This window comes from Triticum aestivum, chromosome 2D (genome assembly GCF_018294505.1).
Source record: "Triticum aestivum cultivar Chinese Spring chromosome 2D, IWGSC CS RefSeq v2.1, whole genome shotgun sequence".
In the NCBI taxonomy this organism is placed as follows: domain Eukaryota; kingdom Viridiplantae; phylum Streptophyta; class Magnoliopsida; order Poales; family Poaceae; genus Triticum; species Triticum aestivum.
Window position 1 is genome coordinate 387,401,669 of NC_057799.1, and position 13,074 is coordinate 387,414,742.

Sequence of the window (13,074 nt, forward strand, 5' to 3'; positions counted from 1 at the left end):
GGTAACATAAAGCAACTCATGAAAGGGTAAGGCCAATTCTAACATACGCGCAAAATGATACACGCCGCAGGGACGAACCCATATAGCTTGGGGATAACGCAGCCCGAGGGGCGCCCCCAACTGAACAAACCAAAAAAGGTCACCTGGCACCATTGTTGAAGGAGTGTTGGAGTAGCTGAAGGTGCGTGCCACAGAAGCCATCCCTCACGAGGCGTCCGGCTCCTGAGCCTCATGAGGCTTCGGAGGCCCGTGGGGCTCGCGAGGGTCTGTCATCTCCTCCGTTTGGATCATCTGGCGCCTGGCCTCATGAGGCTCCAAGATGGCCCGCATGCGGTGCTAGTGCGCAGCAGCTGCGTTTGGCAGACCGAAAGGCATGCGAATGTAGTTGTGAGGGGGGCCTTCACACCGGCCGACGTGGGACGGCCAGAAGAGCTCCTGAGACACGGCTCTGTTGAGCCCCGGGATGTTGACGCAGACGCGCAGCTCGCTACCCTCGTCAGGGGTGGCAGCTGCGCCGGGTGGTGCGGGGTGATTCTCGCCTCGCATGGCTCTCGCCTCTTGAAGGTCCTTGATCGCCTTGGTGATGAACTCTTGAGCGCTTGGCGTTTCGCACCCTGCGCCCTTCTTGCGGAAGTGTGTGTTGAAGCACGCCTCCACATGGTGCTCGAACGCCTCCCTCGAGACGCCAGCCAGGTCGGAGGCCCTCTAGAGGAGAGACCCCGAGCCCAACCTGAGGGGGGCGCCGGGCGCGCCTTCCTATGCAAGAGGGGAAGGCACCCCATCAGTGGGCGCGAGGCCTGAGGCACGATCGTCGGAAGCCCCACCCTCCTGAGATCCTTGGTGGAGCAGCTGCTTCTTCTTCTTGGGGATAACCTCAGGGGGGCAGATGGCGCCTTCGCCATCTGAGTTCTCGACCGCCCCGGCCTGATAGGCGCGCTCAAGGGAGCACACCGCATCCTTCTCGTCGCAGGCGACCGTGATGATGTCGCCGCTTCCTGGCATCTTAAGGACATTGCAGCCATGGTGAGTCACAGCCATGAACTTGGCCAAGGCCGGGTATCCAAGGATGGCATTGTACGGGAGACGAATGTGGGTGACGTCAAAGTCGATGAGCTCAGTGTGGTAGTTGTCGCGCTTGCCGAAGGTGACAGGGAGGCAGATATGCCCTATGGGGACGGTGGAGCCATCGGTCACCCCTGAGAAAGGCTTGGTAGGCTGAAGCTGGTCATACGGCACCTGGAGTGTGTTGAACGTCTCGACGGAGAGGACATTGAGCCCCACACCACCATCGATGAGTGTCTTGGTGACGAGGACGTTGCTGATGGTGGGTGAGCAGAGCATCGGGAGCGCACCAATGGCGGCTGCGCACTTGAGCTGATCAGTAGAATCGAAGGTGATAGCGTACTTGGACCACCTGAGGGGACGCGTCGCCTCGAGCTTGGGGAGGGCCGCGTTCACCTCACAAGCGAACTGCTTGAAGATGCGATGGGAGACGGGAGCCTGAGCGCCACCTAGGATGCAAGCAATGGCACGAGGCTCTTGGAAGCCCCCAGCCCCATCATCTTGGCAGTGGTCGTCATTTTTCCTCGGTAGCGGCGGCAGCAGAGGAAGGCCAACATTGCCCTGAGGACGATCCTCATGAGGCTGATCTCTCCAGAGGCCCTCACGAGGTTGGCCCTGCCAGCAATCCTCACGAGGCTGATCGCGCCAGTCCTGGCGGGGGTCGCGGTTGTCCCAGCGTCCTCCACCTCGGCCTCCTCCACGGCCGTAGTCGCGGTCGTTGCGCTCAGGGCGGAGGCCAAAGCGCCCGTCTCGGATGGCCTTGAGCTCTTGGCAGTCATTGGTGTTGTGGTTGTGGACGTTGTGGAACACGCAGAACGGACGGCTGCCCTTGGAGGACTCGGGTGGTCACAGTCGCGCTTCATCTCTGGCTCGGCCGCAAGCACGGCCGGGCCCCTGCGCTTCATGTCCTTGACCTAGGCTTTCTTGTCCTCGGGATCAGCCTCCGGGAGCTCGAGGAGGGAGAGGCGGCCTTCCTCTGCCCTCGCGCACTTGGTTGCCATGTTAAACGTCTCCAGGGCCGAGCACAAGTGCTCGTGTATGGCGAGCTCTTCCCTCATCTTGATATCCCGAACGCCACCAGTGAATGCCGAAATGATGGCTTCGTCCGACACCTTGGGGATCTTGAGGCGGACGTTGGTGAAGCGCTGGATATATTTGTGCAAGATCTCCCCTGGCTGCTGCTTGATGCGTCACTGGTCGCCCACAACAGGAGCGCGGTCGCGAGTGCCCTGGAAGTTGGCGATGAAGCGCTCACGCAGCTTGTCCCATGAGGAGATCGATCCCACGGGGAGGTTCAGAAGCCACGAGCGTGCGCCATCCTTGAGGGCCATGGGAAACCAGTTCGCCATGACCTTCTCGTCGCCGTTCGCCGCCTGGATGCTTAGCTCATAGAGCTGGAGAAACTCAACAGAGTTAGGGGTGCCGTCATAACGCGGAGGCAGGTCGGGCTTGAACTTGCAGGGCCAGACGACACGGCACAGCTCTAGAGTGAACGCCCGGCAGCCTGCCGCGTTCACGGGAGCCCGCCGGAGAGGGGGAGCCTGGTCTTGGCGCTCGCGTGCCACCGCCTCAGGCAGCACGCGGTCTTGACGCGGTGGTGCTGGGAGCGCACACGCCTCTCCTTGAGGCTGCTGCACCACCTGGCAGCTTTCTTCGTCGCGCGTCGGCGCCCTACACGGCGGGTCGCACCGAGGGGCCTCACGCCCTGGCTCGGGGACGACATCTTGCCGGAGAGGAGGAGGAGCGTGCCGTGGGCCACGTTGCCCGCCTCATGCAGCATGGGAGGTAGCGAACGAGATGGTGCAGGGGCCTCTCCAGCGGCACTGACGAGCTCGGTGATGTGGTCCAGGCAGTCCTCGTAGAGGTCGTCGGCTGGACGTAGCGCAGAAGCTCGTGTGCCATGAGCAACGCAGCCTGCGCGTTCGCCGGCCCGCAACGAGCATGGGAAGACGAAGCAGCAGTCGGAGTCAGCGATGGAGTGGCGGTGCGTCCATCACGCCGCACGGAAGGCTGCAGCGGCAAGGCCTGCTGCTCATGGGCTGCAGGGCCGGTGGCTGCGTTGGCTGTAGATGATGGGGAACAATGGGGGGCCCCGTCGCCCGCATGCGCTATCTGGGCGACGCGGGCGGCGAGGGTAGCCCGGCGCTCAGCATGAACTTGACGAGCATCGGCCATGAGGATGGTGGAACAGCGACGGAACAACCGACAGAAGGAAGGCTTCGACACGCCCCTACCTGGCGCGTCAAATGTCGGATTCAGGGCTCCGCAGACCCGAGAAAGGTTTGAACTCAGGAGCGTGTGCAAAGAACTTAACCTCCACAGGCTGCCAACTCGCCGCTCTCACAACCTAGCTCGATGAACTGGAAAGGAAAGGGACACATCAGTTTACCCAGGTTCGGGCCACCTTGCGGTGTAAAACCCTACTCCTGCTTTGGTGTGGATTGGCCTCGCAAGGGGCTGAGGATGAACTAGTACAAAGGAAGAACAAACTCCTGAGGCTTGGGTATGTGGTGGTTGTCGGTTCTATATCCGGCGTATCTCGTATTAGGGGCCCTAAGCTAGGCGTCTTGGAGCGATGGGTAACAGGAGACGAGGGACACGGTGTTCACCCAGGTTCGAGCCCTCTCTAAGAGGTAAAACCCTACTCCTGCTTGATTATATTCGATGTGGGTATAGTACAGAGTACATGTATCTACCACGAGACTGTAGTAATGAATATTAGATTGTCGGGACAATTGCATTTTTACCCCTAGTTGGTTCCTACCCACGGGTTTTGCCCTTACTTTTCGAGCTTGCTCAGTTTTGCCCTTACTTTTTCCGTCGTGGTCCCTCGAATGCCCTTTGACCGTTTGACCAAAACTTTGAAAATTCGTAATTAATTCATATGAACTCAGAAAAATGCAAATAAGATATCAAAATGTTCAAATAAACATTACCTTTATGTGCATATCATTTGCATTCACGACAAAAGCACCCTTTAAACTACCTGAGGTACTTAATGTTATTAACATTATTAAAAATAAAAAGGTATAAACAATATTTTTTCATGAATAAAAATTACTTGCAAATGTAATTGATGTTTTCTGAACATCAAGATATCTTATTTGCATTTTTCTGAGTTCGTATCATCTTGTTATGAATGTTCTAACGACTTTGACCATTATTTGGAAACTTCATAACAAGTTGATACGAACTCACAAAAATGCAAATAAGATATCAGGATGTTCAGAAAACATCACCTACATTTGCATGTAATTTTTATTCATGAAAAAAATATTGTTTATACCTTTTTATTTTTAATAATGTTAATAACATTAACTACCTCAGGTAGTTTAAACGATGCTTTTGTCCTAAATGCAAATGATATGCACATAGAGGTAATGTTTATCTGAACATTTTGATATCTCATTTACATTTTTCTGAGTTCATATGAATTAGTTATGAATTTTCAAAGTTTTGGTCAAACGGTCAAAGGGCATTCGAGGGACCTCGACGGAAAAAGTAAGGGCAAAACTGAGCAAGCTCGAAAAGTAAGGGCAAAACCCGTGAGTAGGAACCAACTAGGCGTAAAAATGCAATTGTCCCTAGATTGTCTATTGACTAGCCTGGCCTCGGTTTATATAACATACCAGAGGCCTAGGGTTTAGGAGAGTCCTCATCTTGTGCGTCAAGTCTCGTGGGATCTTCCTTGTATGCGGCATGGGCTGCCCGAAGTGGCCCATGAGCGAACCGCCATGGGGGGTCCTCGGCCCAATCCAGCTGGTTGGGAGACGACGTGCTGAGTACCCCCTAGTCCAGGACACCGTCAGTAGCCCCCTGAACCGGTCTTCAAGTTGGGGACGCTCCTCGATTCTTCCGAACTGTTCTTCATCTTCGGTCGTCGGTCTTGAAAACTGGTTCAACAAGTCTTCTCATCTTCGATCTTGAGAATCGCCGAAGTGCATCCGAAGAGTTTACACGTCGGGTATCCGAGGAGCCCCTTTAAGTTTCCGGCCTTTATCAATGCCTTGTTATTTTTATACCACACCTCGGGTTTGAAGTTGTTCCCGGGCGGAAGTGTCCTCTTGCTCCGAGCTCCAACGCCGGACTGCATTCGAGGTATCTTTTGCAGCCGAGCACCAACGTCGAACCGCTTCCGAGCTCCAACGCCGGAATGTATCCGAGCTCCAACGTCGGACTGTATCCGAAGAGTATTGTTACAGCCTCCAACGCCGAACTACATCCGAGCTCCAGCGCCGGACTGTATCTGACCTCCAACGCTGGACTATGTCCAAGCTCCAACGCCGGACTGTATCCGAGCTCCAACGCCGGACTATATCCGAGGTGTCATAGATCACCTTGGTTCAAAAAAGTTGAAGGAGTTTAGCCGAGCTTAACGCCGAAAATGCCCTCTATGGAGCCAGCCACTGGCATCCGAGCTTTATGCCAGACTGCTTCCGAGGTGGTGCACCACCCCGACTGCGGGTCGGTTTTTTGTCAATATTTTTGATTGGTGCAATTTATTCTCTGTCGAGATATATAGCCAGTAGCCCTCAAGGTGTGTATCGGTCTAAAATCTGAGATGCACCTGAAGGATGACATAAGAACGCTGATCCCAGTAGCCCCTGAGACTCAGGTTGATTCGCAAAATCGGCTTGAGGATCAACTCCTAGCTCGGCAGAATACTTCGGGACACAAAAAGCGGTGTGCAAAGTCCTCGAGACTCAGGTTGGGTGCGGCCGACCAACCTGAGGATCTTAATCTCCTCGAAAACTATATTGCACTTAAATTTTCTGCATTGGATTGTCAATGCAGTAGCCCCTGAGAATTGGGTTGGGCAAAATGGCCGACCCTAGGATCGTACCCCCTCGGGTACAAGTTCAACTGTCATGTATGTTTTGACAATACCGAGGTGGAGTTCAGCAGGAAAGATGCCGAACTGTAGTTTTAGAAAAGAGTTTCACGCCGAACACCTCAACCAAGAGAATGTCCCGCTTCTTGAAACATAAAATAGGTGAAAGATGTTATAAGCTAAAAAAGGGCCAACAAACATGCGTAATAAACTTTACGTCTAGATTGAATCAAGCTGTTTTGGTGCCAATATGAAATTGGTCTTAAAATTGTACTTTCGTCTTGCTTTGACATGACACATCAGATCTTTAGACTTCAAGTGGGTCAGCCTTCGGCTTCAACCTCCCTATCCCGAAGGCGGAGTGTTTCTCAGGCCAGTTTAGCGAACTAAACGCGAGCGGCTTTAGAGAGAAACCAGGCTACCCGGCTATTGATCATACACCTGAGTCGAGAAAGGAGTGGTAGAAAAAGACTGTGCAACGACTAACAAAAACGGCTCATACTAATTTAAGAGCCCCCAAGTGACTTGGGTAAAATAATTTTATGTATAATGATTGTATGTACCGAAGTACTTATATCATATCTGTGTTCACCCGAACTGTAAACGCGTGTTAACCGACCGTCGGCTTCTCCCTCTTCGGTCAAGGGCCGAAAAGTGTTATGTACTGCACCTGTCGAGAATATCGACGGTGTTTCCGATAACCAGGCAATCAGACCATAAGGCTGTAACAGACAAAGCGTGCTCAGGGAACTTAGGCTATATTACTGACGAAGTGTAAGAAGCATCTTCGAAGAAAATAGTACCCCCACCGATACCTTTCTTCGGTTGCTCATTGTTACTATAAGACTTGTGCAATAGATTTTTTGTACTCATGAGTTCCGTCGTGTGCCGACCATGATTGAAAACAATAAGAGCGCTAGCTTTCGGCTTCACCCAGTCTGAGGTCCGAGCTTGGATGACCCGATCGTGACAATCGCAGAGGTGCTCCATTTACTCCCTAGCCGAACAATCGGGAACGTAGGGGTAAACACAGGAGCAAGGCAACCCAGCTTGTGGAACACTTAAGTCAACATGGTGCATATTGTGGCGTAATACACAAACAAGGAACGAAGCCATACAAGTATAATCATATGCAAGAGGAAAGGCTTCATAAAGGAAGCCCCCAAGTAAACGGGGTATTTGAATTTGTGTGTCACAAACAAAGTTTTGACAAGGAAGTTTTTCACAAACAACTTTTTGCCAAAAAAAGTATAATGCTTGATCGAACCGAACAAAATTTAAAACTGAAAGTTTTTGAGCATGAAAGCGACTTAGCTGGTTAATGTGCTCGGTGTTGATGACGCGATTCGGGCTTGTGGCAAGACGAAGACGCCCATTGATCTATGACAGATCCGACAAGGTTCGCAGTCCTCGACATGGTCGAGGTCCCAGCCCCCAAGCCCGAGGTGTCCGAGCAAGGAGTTCGGCACTCCGGAGTGGCAACATAGCACGGCCAACGTGGCGAGGTGGAACCCCCAGTCCGACCGAGGCGACGGAGCAGGCCGGCAGTATGACGCCGAAGTCCCCGGCGTGGGTTAATGAAGTGATGACGAAGCCCCCGGTCCAGCCGAGGTGACGTGGTACGTCGGTACGCCGAGGTGACAGCGCTGCCCAACCCGAATCATTTACCTGTGCACAGAAAATAGTGCAAGCCGGAGATAATAGTAATAATAATAATAATAAATTAAAAAATCGTTGCATAATTAATAATTTATGCAAAGTGAGTAATAAAAGAAATATGGCCCGTGTGCCGAACACTCGATGAGGTAGAGCTCTCTCAGCGATGCCGAAGTCCCCGAGGCACCCGAACATGTCGGTATGGCAGTTCGACCAATAAGGTGATCACGCGAGCCGATATATGCCGATTGGGACGACGACGTCGGCTTGCCGAAGTGACTGTGTGACACAGTCGAAGTAGATTACATGCACATATAAAACAGTGCAAGCAAGAAATAATAATAATATTTGAAATATATACACTTGCATAATTGAGTTCAAACAAGGTAAAAAGGAAAAAATAACCGGGGCCGAGCTCAATGGTGGCGAAGGAGTAATAGCCTCTATTTTATAGGGCGGATCTGGTTGTAGATGCGGTGTTGGTGAGACTGCGGACAAAAATCCGAATACACTAATAAAACGTCAGTGCAGGGTTAGTATGCACTGTTCAATTAGACTTCAAAGGCGATGGTGCAAAAACTAGCACTTGATGCTCGTGTACGCACGAGGCTGAAAACACCATTGATGGATGGTAATGACCATATGTGCTGAATTAAAAAAAGGAAAAATCATAAAGAGAAAAGGAAAGAACTCCCCTCTGATGACGCTACTGTCCGTGCAGAGTGTCCTCAGATCTTCGTGGTACTGGCCGTCCTAGGCATGTGTACTCCTCAGGACCCAGCGCTACGTACCACACGCGAAGGCAGCCCCAAACGCGCTTGGCATTGTGGCATGACGACATCGACAAAGTTCGGTCAATCCTTACGATGGCGAGAGGCTAGCTAGACCGCCGTGACGTACAAACGTCGGTAGAATATCTCTGAAAAAAAGTGTAGTACGAACCCACAGAAAATATTCTTTGTAATAATTTTAAGTGCTAAATAAATAGCTCGGAGAAATAAAACATGTTTGACGAAGAAGACTGTAGCAGACCGAAGCAAATAAAAGAAAGCGGTCTGTACGGAATCATTACCAAGAGTATGTTCGTCTTGTTCTTTACGTGGAGTGGTAATACTTAAATTACTAGAATCCCTTCATAAATCTGGGGTACCGTACTATAAAACTAGCAGTCAATTGCGTTGGTAGTGCTCTTAGATCTATGCACTTTTGAGCGAAAGGTAGCAGAGGACCAGCGGCCAGAGTAGTAGCTAAATTAAAAATGGAAAGAAATACATCTCCCTGTCTCTGGTGTGTGCTCAGAGGTCGTTCTCCTCATGCAATCGCTTCATACATGCTGCCACCTAAGAAGCCGGTCATGGACGAACCAACCAGGCCATCGCGTAGTACCAAATTAGCAATCTAAAATGGATCAGCACTGCCAAACAAAAGAAGGATATTTATTAATAAGATATGGAAAACTTCCCTTCTAATGGGCGCTTTGCTTTTTAGCTCGGCCAGGGGATCTGTGCGGCCCGTAATTCCTCCCCGTGACTTGCTCTTCGGATGAGACAACATGCATTGCTGCCGCCTAGACCGTCCGAATGTGTATGATGCCGCTTTATCAATCTGCGTAAACACTGCCGCCAGCCGTCATGCACTTGAGATCGGATTGAGCCGGTCGCCGGACGTGCCTCAGTAACTTTTTCCGAGGTCAACAATTGATGACCGGATTTGCAGATCGCCGGCGACCGCGCGTGACGCACTCCATAACTTTTCCTCTGCCCGGCCTACAAACAAAATTGCGCTAGACAGCCGTAATAATTCTCAAGGAAACAAAACAAAATATAATTGAACGCATAACACCTGATTTATGTCGTCGATCCGTGACGACACCTAGTAGGCTCTCAATGAAAGCACCAATGTCGGTTCTATATCCGGCGTATCTCGTAGTAGGGGTCCTAAGCTAGGCGTCTTTGAGCAATGGGTAACAGGAGACGAGGGACACGGTGTTTACCCAGGTTCGGGCCCTCTCTAAGAGGTAAAACCCTACTCTGCTTGATTATATTCGATGTGGGTATAGTACAGAGTACATGTATCTACCACGAGACTGTAGTAATGAATATTAGATTGTCTACTGACTAGCCTGGCCTCGGTTTATATAACACACCAGAGGCCTAGGGTTTAGGAGAGTCCTCGTCTTGTGCGCCAAGTCTCGTGGGATCTTCCTTGTATGCGGCATGGGCTGTCCGAAGTGGCCCATGAGTGAACCGCCATGGGGGGTCCTCGGCCCAATCCAGCTGGTCGGGAGACGACGTGGTGAGTACCCCCTAGTCCAGGACACCGTCACTGGTGAGGGTTCACATCCCGTCCCCCTTTGTGGTGGTGGCTAACCTATATATATAGAGGCCCCGGTCCTCTTCCCCCAAAATGTAGGCGGGAAGGGATTCCACAACGGCCAGTTTGAAAGGGGACAAGAAGTACATCATATCTCGACGAAAGGTGGTCTTCGCCTGCAAAGCTTCTGCTCGTGACGCCAGGGTGGGCTCTGATACGTCTCCAACGTATCTATAATTTATGAAGTATTCATGTTGTTATATTATCTATCTTGGATGTTTAGTGGGCTTTATTATACACTTTTATATGATTTTTGGGACTAACCTATTAACCTAGAGCTCAGTGCCAGTTTCTGTTTTCTCCTTGTTTTAGAGTATCGCAGAAAAGGAAAACTAAACGGAGTCCAATTGACGTGCAACTTGACGGAGATCATTTTTGGACCAGAAGAAGCCCACGGAGTACCGGAAGTATGCCAGAGGAGTCCCGGGCTGCCCACGAGGGTGGGGGGCGCGCCCCCCTGCCTCGTGGACAGCCCGGAAACCCCCCTGACGTGAAATCAATGCCAACACCTCTCATATATACCCAAACTTCCAGAAAGAAACCTAGATCAGAAGTTCCACCGCCGCAAGCCTCTGTAGCCACGAGAAATCAATCTAGGCCCTCTCCGGCACCCTGCCGGAGGGGGCCATCATCACCGGTGGCCATGGAGGAGTATCCCGGAGGGGCCATCATCACCATGAAGGCCAAGGACCAGAGGGTGGAGGCCATGGAGGAGGAAGCACAAGGGGGAGAACCTCTCCTCCTCTCTCTTGGTGGCACCGGAGTGCCATCAGGAGGGGAATCAAAACCACGGTGATCGTCTTCATCAACATCACCATCATCATCACCATCCTCATCTATTTTACGCGGTCCACTCTCTCGCACCCCGCTGTAATCCCTACTTGAACATGGTGCTTTATGCCACATATTATGATCCAATGATGTGTTGCCATCCTATGATGATTTGAGTAGATATCTTTTGTCTTTGGGTTGATTGATGATCTAGATTGGTATGAGTTGTATGTTTTATTTTGGTGCTGTCCTATGGTGCCCTCCGTGTCGCGCAAGCGTGAGGGATTCCTGCTGTAGGGTGTTGCAATACGTTCATGATTCGCTTATAGTGGGTTGGTGAGTGACTGAAACACAAACCCGAGTAAGAGGGATTGTTGCGTATGGGAATAAAGAGGACTTGATGCTTTAATGCTATGGTTGGGTTTTACCTTAATGATCTTTAGTAGTTGCGGATGCTTGCTAGAGTTCCAATCATAAGTGCATATGATCCAAGTAGAGAAAGTATGTTAGCTTATGCCTCTCCCTCATATGAAACTGTAATAGTGATCATCGGTCTTGTCAACGGTTGCCTAGGACAATTCCGCACACCGATCCACCATTATTCCACACTCGCTATTTATAATATTAAGTAATTTATTCTAACTTTATGATAACAGCACCTACTTTTATGTTTTAGCTCTCCGATATCATGCAAAGTTATCCTCTTCATACCCACAACATAGTTTTATTTCTCGTTTCTAGTTGGAAGCAAACGTTCGGTGTATGTAGAGTCGTATCAGTGGCAGATAGGGCTTGAGAGAATATTGATCTTACCTTTAGCTCCTTGTGGGTTCGACACTCCATACTTATCACTTCCACCTTTGGAAATTGCTATGATTATTCCCTGCACTTGGGGATTATCAGGCTCGGTGATGACCTCCGTCCTACCGCATTGACGGTCTTGGTCTTGTAGCATGGGAATGGAAACCTTTGGCTGATTCCTCGGGACTCCGCGCCTGCACTTGCTTCCTTAGCACCAAAGAGGAAACCTACTGCTCTGCGCCCGCTGGCGCACGCCTGGCCTTGGTTGTCACAGCTTGCGTCATCCGGACCTCATGAGATGGGCACCTGCATAGGAGTCTCAGCTCCTCAGGAGCCAGCCTGATGAGGCCACTCCCTCTAGAGGTCTTAGCGTCATCCGCCTCGCGAGGGTCTTATCTTGAAGTTGCTGAAGATGGGCCGTACCAGGCCGCCGATGGAGCCACGCCGTGGGCCGCAAGCAGGCAAGTCTGGGTACCCTGGTTCCCAAAACGCCGACAGACAAGTCAACCAAGAGCTACTCTAGAAGAAGACATCAAGCTTATGTTGGTGAATGGGTTTCCGGCTCCTGCTCCGACAGCAACTCCGAGAGAAGGTATCACGCCGACTCCGACTGTAGTCAAGATGTAGGTGTTGCCGGACTTGCTCTCGTATCCTCCAACTCCTATGACCTATTTGATTCACCAAATGAAGGAATTGAAAGATGCTTCATGGCTAAAGGCCCCAAAGTATCACACCCCGAGTATCTTGATTTCAATAGTGATTGGAATGATTTGCTAGGTGATGATGATTTGTTTGTTGATAAAACTAGTGATGTGAGCTATAATGGACTTGCTAGTAATCAGGATAGTCAAGATGAAACGAATGACAATGCTAAGAAGGAGATTGAGCGTGTAAGTGAAGAATTAAACACTCTTAGGTTAGCTCATGAAACAACTCAAGAAGAGCATAGAGAGTTTCTAAGAACTCATAAGAAGTTACACTCCGATAAGCTAAATTTAGAGTAAGAGCATGAGCTTCTAAAAGCAACCAATGATGATCTTTGAAAGAAGAGTTCTTATTACATTGCCAAACGTCTTCTCTTGTCTACTTTTAAAGCCGCAAACATTTTCTGAATTCATGATTTTTTTTAATCATGGAAATTTATTGAATATCATTATCATTGTTTTAAGTTCACAAACATTTTTTTTCAAATTTATGAACATAATTTAAAACTTATGATTTTTTTTCTCAAATCTTGAAACTTTTTTCGATTTTGTGAACATTTTTAAATATTTGGAACATATTTTTGAAAACTATTTTTTATACAAAATTGTTTGTTTTCGAAACTGGAACATTTTTCATAATTATGAACTTTTTTAAATCTCAAATTTTCTATATCTATACTACTATATAGTGTACGAGTTTTGAAATTTTGAACCCTAAGCCTGAGAAGCAACTTGAGCCGTTGATGAGGGTCAATCCTATGGCTCGGAGCGAAGGGATTCACGTCTACAGTACGAGTGTATCATATCACTTTATTCCCGAATATTCTAGGCCCTCCCAAGCCATTCATTGTAGATCACGTGGACGGGAGTACTTGC